This window comes from Vanessa cardui, chromosome 12, assembly GCF_905220365.1.
Source record: "Vanessa cardui chromosome 12, ilVanCard2.1, whole genome shotgun sequence".
Lineage (NCBI taxonomy): Eukaryota > Metazoa > Arthropoda > Insecta > Lepidoptera > Nymphalidae > Vanessa > Vanessa cardui.
In genome coordinates, this window is record NC_061134.1 from 6,060,305 (window position 1) to 6,069,273 (window position 8,969).

Here is an 8,969-nt window from a genome sequence, read left to right on the forward strand (position 1 = left end):
CGAAAACTATCCACACATGTGGAAATTGTCTGAACGACATACAACTTTATGGATTTTTTTTGATGATAGCGATTAATATTCCGTTTTCGGGTGACCTCTCTCTCTTTTGTAATATGACACTTCGAACGATCTAGTCAATTTATTATAACTTCCATAAAAATACAATATTAATTGAATAAATTATGACAAGCCGTTCGTTATTCAAATACAAAGTATAATTATATCTTGAAAATTACGACATGCGTATTTTAAAGTCATTAAATAGATATAGAATTGAATTACCTATTTTTTTACATTAAATGTCACTTGATTGTCATCGTTTATCATTTCAATGGCTGTTTTTGTCGAATCGGCAAATTCCCGACTTAAAAGGTAATTGCAAATGTGAGAAAGCATGCGTACATATGAAGTGACAGGAACTGGCGATGACAAATGACATTGGACAGGCACGGCGGCTCCCACGACTGATTCTCATGATTACCTACACATGGACGCTCGTTGCCTACATTCGATCTGGATAATCATTCCTGCCGACACTAATTCGTAATGCACAATTACATGTTCCAATAATGAACTGAGAAAATATATGCGCCATTAATTTAAAAGCAAAATTCCTCCTGTACGGCGTGAGTAGTGACAATGAATCACTTTCGACGAACACTCGCCGGAGCCGAATGTTGTTCGCGGCGTGGGGCGGTCACCATCGACGACGTCGCCGACAGCTCGTCTGCCCGCTCGCATCCACTGAGTGGGATATATCGAGAGCATTACAATGCCATTACTCAGATGCACCGGGCTGGTGCAGAAATGGCACGCGCTGGTGTCCCCCTGCGCCCGCGCCGCTGCTGCAAATATAGCTGCTGGTGGTGGTTATTCCGGGCGCGGCCGTCGACCCGCCGCCGCGACGCCGTCTGCGCGCCTTTTTAGCGAACACAACTTACAACACACACATTTTTTGCGAGCAAATATCGGCGATGTCAACGTACTCGTCTCTTTTCGTTATCCCTCGAGACGTTTTCTTAGGCTCGCAAAATTCTCAATCGTTTCGTGTGTAAATACTCGTTGTTCACTGTCTCGTTAATTGATCGTCTGAGAGCGCGTCCTAAATTCGTTTCGCTTGCGTAGCGAGAATATTATAAATTAATTTTAAATTGATTAAGGTTATTAACATCAAATTACTGTGGCAAAACAATATTAAATTTCATCATGCACGCACTTGTGTCTATCCTATGACCTTTTTGCATATATAGACTAAAACGAATGTTAATATTCTTTAAAAAATTACGCGGAATATTTTAATGTATGCAAAGCAATTTTGTTGAATGAATGTGATTTAAAAAAAAAGTTGTGGCGCAACACGGTTTATCTAAAACTCGAAGCTATAAAGCGCACGAAATCTGATTCACTGTTGCCTTACGAAGCCCAGTTGGCCGACTGCCGTTTATGCCTTCCGACTGTGTCGTACTTTATCGCAATTTTAATACACTCTTTGCCGTATAAAGCGAATAAAATCTATAATTTTTAATTGAAACTACCAAGAGTTGAAATAATAAAACTCATTTAAAAGTCCATACCTCGACACGGGAAGTGTCTAATGTCAAATTAATTACGTTGTTTTAAGAAGATAAAGTTTCGTAAGCACATGTAGATATATAATTCTATGCGATTACATTACATGTTAGGTTACTATTATTATTAATATATACACATATTTAATATTTATTTATACTAAAATTTTAATTGCTACCTTATATATTATGATATATGAGGCACTGTATGTTTTATAAATAGAATATTAAAAGTAAATAATTGGAGAAGTGTTTAAGGATGTTTAAAAGTGGCAATATGCTTACATACGTATATTGTAAGTACTAATAAAAATGCAAAAATGCAATGATCCATTCGTGAATTACTTCCTGAACAAAGAATGGAAAACGTTTATCAGAAGTATAATTTACATTTATATTCATAGAAATAAGAAAAAGGACGTAAGAAAACACATTTAAACGAATTTAAAGTTCCTTTTTTGCTTATGCTTAAATGGATATATTTTTATTTATTATAATTTTAATAGAGGAAAGGATTTTTAATTCCAAATATATTTTATTCAAGAAGTTTTTGATAAGCTCTTTAAAAAGATAGGCTTAAATCTATAAGAACAATAAGTAAGAGAAAGAGAATACATTCAACTATTATATATATAAATAAAATTATACATCTGGCGTGAAAATCTATGAAAATTGGCTCCGCGCTTTTTTATCAATACTAATATTGTAAAGAGGTAAAATTTGTATGAAGGGCGTTATTACCGCAATTAATTATCGCTAAAGGTTAAATTGTGTATATATTATATATATTATAATTTAATTATTTGTAATTTGCAAAATAATCTTCATAAACTGAATCTCAATAAAGTGGCATCAATAGAACATCAATCAAAAATCGTGATAAAAAAATCTTTTTTCAAATAAATTTAAGCGCCTAGAAAATACACAAACACATTTAGAACATATACTTATCGAGGAATATAAAATATCAGCGTGCTCTGCAGAGCAGGGCATAACTGTAAGACATGACTAATGAAAATTCCACTATAATTTGAATCTAAAGCAATTCCTTAATCTAGTTATGCATAATTTGCTCAAAATATTATGGTTTTAACTAGTTTTTGTGTTGGTAATCGTAAGTTTGAGATAAAAAAAGTATCAACACCTTGTTTCATACCGAATTTCATCAAATTCCGCTCAGTGTCGACAGTATTACATACAAATAGACAGAGTTACTTTACGTTACTTTCGCGCTTTTAATATAAACATAGATAAGTAAAAAGAAAAAAATATTTTTTAGGTTTATAGCCAAATTATTTTTTATACACCAACCAATTTAGCATCGGTGTTAATACATTGTTTACCTTGTAACATTTCTGAATTTTCAGAGCGACATGTGTATCTAATCCCAAAGACGTATATGAAAATATTTATTTGCCTAAGGTTGCCAAGATACAACAAACATTTCGCAAATTCCTTTCTTAGGGCGCCTCTTTATTACAAAAAGATGGAATCGTTCTAGCAATCAAGGCTCGATATTTTATAATGTACCGGGTTTAATAAGGGTACAATGACTGAAAGTTTTAGATTAAAATGTAAACATAATAAAAAAAGTGTTTTCGTCTAGGGAACTTAATATTCTCAGCTTTTCTCTACTGTATTTTATGAGCTTGCATTATATATATAGACATCCCTCTTAAATCACTGTTTATTGATAAAAACCGGATTACCTAATATTCGTTACGCAGCCTAAAATAGCTAAGGATATAGATGTTGGGAATCGACTTTGTTTTTTAACATCTAGAAAGATTGTTCGTTGGTAGTCAGTTAGGTTATTTGATGTATCGAGATATATATATTAATATATGTTACGGTATTTTAAAATATTTCTAGTGACCTTATTTATTATATATTATACATATATATAATTCGAAAATACACCAATGAGTACCCGAATATGGCAATATAATATCGATTAGGTTATTAAACAAGTGGAACAACATACTTGAAGTATTACAATTACCAAATACGTTATTTCTACGTTGTCCTAATATAATATAGATGACACAAAACCAAAATGAATGTATTTGGTATATATTAAGTTTACTAGAATTATATGAAACAAATATGGTTCAAACTTTATTGATACAGGAATATATGTATGATCACTTGTTAGCGTTGGAATACCGAAGGTTTTACTTGCGAAATCAAGAGAGAATATTAGTGTTGAAAAAGATAAAATATACATTAAATACATATTCCAAAGGCTTAAACGTAAGGACGATAAATGATAAGTCATAACGTTCGCGTGATAGCTATGACTTAAGAAGCAGTAATGAGGGACGGCCGCGTGTGCGTGTGCGTGTGTGTGCGCTCACAGAGCGTTCATGGTTCATCGGACATCGTATCGCCGACCACCGAGCAGTCGATCACGAGTGTATCTAATTCAGTGTGCTGCATGTGCCTCCGAGGAATTTGTTTTGTGCACGCCGATGCCGCGTACAATCGACGTTTTATTTTCGTGAGATCGGTGTCCCTGCTTGCAACGCATTCCTTGTTGTAATTTTGTTTGCATCTTTTTCACTACACAGCGAAAATAAGCTTTGATGTCGGAATCGGGATCACTTTTTTGCGATGTAGAACGATTTTTCTTAATTTGAATGATTGGTTACTGTGTAGGTTAAATCGGACGTGCGAGATCGTTCACGCCTCAGTTATATATTTAAACTTTATATAAATGAGGTTACTACTCTCCGCGGACACGGACGCTTGGAAGATGCTTCAATCAAAAAAATAAGTAAAAAAATAACAATTTTGACGATTTAAAATTCAATTTTAATAAAAATATTTTTATGTCTTTGCATCCGTATTGCGGTACTGCATTGGGTGAATATGTCTTTTTTTTTACAATGCTTAATACGGAGGCATTAGCCGTTTGCGGTTTAGATTATAAGCTTGTCTTGAATAATAGGCCCGTCGTTTGTGGTGCAAACAGTACGTGACTCGGCCGCGCCGCGACGGTAAGCGCCCGGCCCCCGCGTTGGCGCCACGACCACTCCGATTTACCTCAAACATTAATCTTTAGATCAAAGCAAGTCATGTTTTATATTAAATGGTGTTTGATATATCGTTACACGTTTAACGTATTGTTATGCTGCGCTGTACTACGCAGCGGAGTACTTGTCTCAATTATAACATGTAGGCAACTCCGCTGTCTTGATACTTTTAACTGACCCCGTATCTCATATTGCTTATTTACATTTAAAAGTCCGTCTGAATATGTATTCAAAATGTTTTGTTTGAGTTTTGCAAAGAAAATAATCATATTTTACAAGTGTTAAAATTTCACAGCATCAACTGATCCCGAAGGGCTCACGGCCGCTTTATTAGGCAAAATATTTTAAGACGTAAAATGCGAAGTGTGTGCAGTCTGAAGCAATTTGCGACGTGTTTATTGAAACAAAACGTACTTGCGTAAATAGAGAACATACGCGATGTGCAAACAAAGGCGACGTCGCGACGCTCGGCGCCGGCGCCGGACAGTGTAGCTCTTTTTACATAGATCCGATCGAAAAGAACAAATGACCTCTGAAATAATCAACGAGCGCTTTTAGTTAAATCATTCAAATAATCTTACTTGCAGATAAGACTGCTTTAGTAATTCAAACTGTTAGTAATTTACATGGTGTCAATTAATAACAAAACTTAACGAATCTGTGCGTTTCATTTAAAATACTTTAAGCTTTAAATTCAAATTTAATTTGAATAATGTAATTTTAAGATAAAGGCACACGAAGTGTATAGTACTTCAAAATCAATTTTCGTTGATATTTGCTTGTGACCCAAGCGCGCTCCGAGGGACTGATATTAATCTAAAATATTCGGTATGAATATTTATTATCTTGCAAATAGCGGTCACGATTAAGATTTAATAATAAAATGATTAAGTTATTGATATAATTATTATACAACGTGGTCAGCTTGGTCGACGACAAGTAGAATGAAAATGTCGCCGATAGACGGCGCCAGTGCGTTAATGCGTACATTTTAACACGATTGCTCTTATTTCATACAATATTAGCTTGAGACTGCGGCCTGCGGGTGGCTATCTGTGCAGCTGAAATTACGCACGCTTGCATTTTCATTTATCAACACATTCTGTTCTTCCAGACGGGATTAGCACAATCGCACTGAAATACAATATATATTAATGTTTACAACAATTTTATTAAATAAAAATAATGGAATAATATTTTTATACACAAATAATTTCCTTCGTTGAGGAGTTTTAGTCGTCAATGTTTTCCGATTTATGTGAAGTAAATATTTTTAGTAATTTTAAATACTGTACGTGCACAAACATGATTCGAAAATAGACATTAAAATAACTGACACTATTGTAATAGAATATAGTATTTGAAATGCAAAACTTAAACGGAGGTGTTCGTTTATTGCGATCATAAAAGCACGGTTTCGCTTCGTATGCGTTTTCTCGTATTGTCTGTAAATGGCATTATGTGATGCTTATGAACCATGACGCGCGGCGGAGTGCATAAAGAGGGTGAAAAATAAATATGTATTAAGTTTCATACTACTCAAGTTCTTTTGAAGCTTCATAGCTATACCTTTACTTTGTTATTGTAACTTTCAGATGAATAACATACCATATTTTACATTACATTTCAAATTTAAGCAAATATTTTTTTCTAATCGTCGTAGTTTATTTCCACGGTTATTATAATTTGTTTGTTTGAAAGCACTGATACCTACAGGCCCTATTCGAATATCTTTTTGAGTTAGATAACCCATTTCTTGAGAAAAATTATAGAATAGGTTTCACTGTTGTAATCATCTAGTAACTCTTTTGCGGAGAAAATTAGGCTGAGCAATTAGTAATTTTTAATAAAGACCTATACCGTATTATCTTTCTCTCTTACTCATTCTATTGTAAACGGTTTTATATAAAATTATTTAATAGGATTTTAATTAATAATATGAACTTTTTTGCATGTTGTCCTCAACTGGGTATCCCACACCACTCGTTTATTTTTAAAATATAACAATATATAATTTATTAAATTTACATTGTGTATATCAAAGTCATTGAATTACCAGGAGAGGTAGGCGGTCGCACAAATTCCACAATAAAGTATTTTAATGTCGAAGGAGTGCTGAATAGCGCCACATTGCTTTCAATGGCACTAGTAAAGTTCTCTCGATTACATTTCTAGCTCGATCCAGCTCCGCGTATTTGTAGTATGACTACTACCTACTTATTCATGTCGACGAACCATTATCGTTATCTTTTGCACGCTATAGTATTAAATTTGATATAGTGTTACTGTCTTGTTCTTAATATAACTGTTCTATTTAGTCACAACTACGAATAGTATTTTATTGCCAACTCATATGCATGTAGAAGGTGTGTTCCTTCATCGTGAGGTGCCGGGTTCGTATTTTGATGTAGCGCCAATTCGTGCCCATTTAAAAATTTTATCGAATCTTTTATTGAAACAAATTGTCAGAACAAATTTAAGTGGCACATTTTATCAATTCAAAGATTCCGATGATTACTTTGCAAAAATGCACGACGGCGCAGCGTCTGGTTTATTTAGTCCAGTGAAATTAAAATCGTTAATAATTAATTTTGCTTTTTTTTTTGTCTAAGAGAAATTATTAATCATCTGATATTCAAAATGAATTCATTAAATTGACTGGCATATAAAAACTACTACTACTACACTAAATATACATAAATAAAAATAAAAAATCATACGCGATAAGTTCGTCATCAAAGTTATTTAAAAGCATGTCACATTTCGCGCAATTACCTGTTACACGTATTTGGATGTAGACTTACAAACTAAATGAATATAATTTGATCAATTAAAATTGTAGCGTCAGAATCTATGAGACTAGGAGTGGAGTTGGCCCATAACCCATAAGGCAAGTGTGCGTGCTTAAAAGGTCACAGGCGAGACGCGAAGGCTATTTGGAAAGTAGACTGGCGCCAGCGCACGGCGGCTCTAAGCAAATTTGGTGAGAATGTGTAGTGCTACCGGCACCACCTTTAGTAAACCGACACATGAGTATGTTCACTAAAACTATGCTACCTATTAAATCAAAAGTCACGATTTTCGTTTACGACTCGCGTTGTGGAGAGGCGTTTCGGGAATCCTTAAGGTCACGATCCACGGGAATGTTTAATAATATGACCATAATTTAAATAAGTTGTAAGTGTAATACACTTGCAATATATTATAGCATATAATGTAGCATCAATGACGTCTTTGTCATACCTAGGTTATCGTTGGAGTTCGAGATTTGTACTGACGCCTGACCCTAGTTTTGCAGAGTGATATATTATTTAGTCTCGTGGCACGTAATTGGTCAACTAAACATGTCCTTACACATTAAATCTTTGCAAAATAGACAACATACTTAAATCGGCAGCGTTATACTTAAACGACGTAACACGGAATGTGATTATGACGCCAAATTAAAATATTTCTGCTAACTGCTTCACAGTAATAATGCAAATCTCATTTGCTAACTAGCGTTAGTCGCAAAATGTTATTAATCAATTTGAATATGATTGATAACATTTATAAAATCCCTTAATTTATTAGACTTGATGTTATAATTTGTTTGTTATTAATGAAATGGTTATTTTCTTGTTACCAAAGTAATTTTCTTGGTTAAACGGTAATACAGCATTCGTGTTATATTTGCGAAATGGCCTAAATGCTGAGCATATGAATGACATGCAGTGTACTATGTACATAATTATGAGTACGCAAGTTATGATCGCGCGTTTGGCGCCATTTACATACCATTCTATTGTTCACAGAAATGTGGCGCCGGCACTTACTTGTTCATACGTAATTTTATGATCAACGCTCGCTTGCTGTTTTCTGCATCTGTAGCCGCTACTTGAATGTGAATAGAGCATAGCAGCCACGAACGGTCCTTTTAAATCTGTAATAATTCATGAGCGTTTACTTGCGTGCCTCGAATATGTTACCTTTGTGAAAATTCTCAAATATGACGAGACATTCTTTGGTGTAGTTCTCTTATGAGCGGATATGTATCAATAGAATTAAATAGGAATTATTTATCGCTTTGTGGCCAGAGTGCATCGTAAGGAAATCCTGACTCATTTTGTACATAAATTGAATAGCATAATTTTTTATGTCTAGAGTATAATGTGTTACCATTAAATATAGACTCGTTTAAATAGTTTCGTGTACCGTAACTCTAAAAGCTGATAACAGTAAGAATTTAAGAACGTATTTCGATGTTAAGTTTTTGGTATTTTGTCTGATAAAAATTTAATACCGAGTGTTTTTACAATTTTTTGAAATAATTCCTTTAATTGAAAAGAAAATTTTTACTCTTTATGCCTATACCGTTGATGTATCT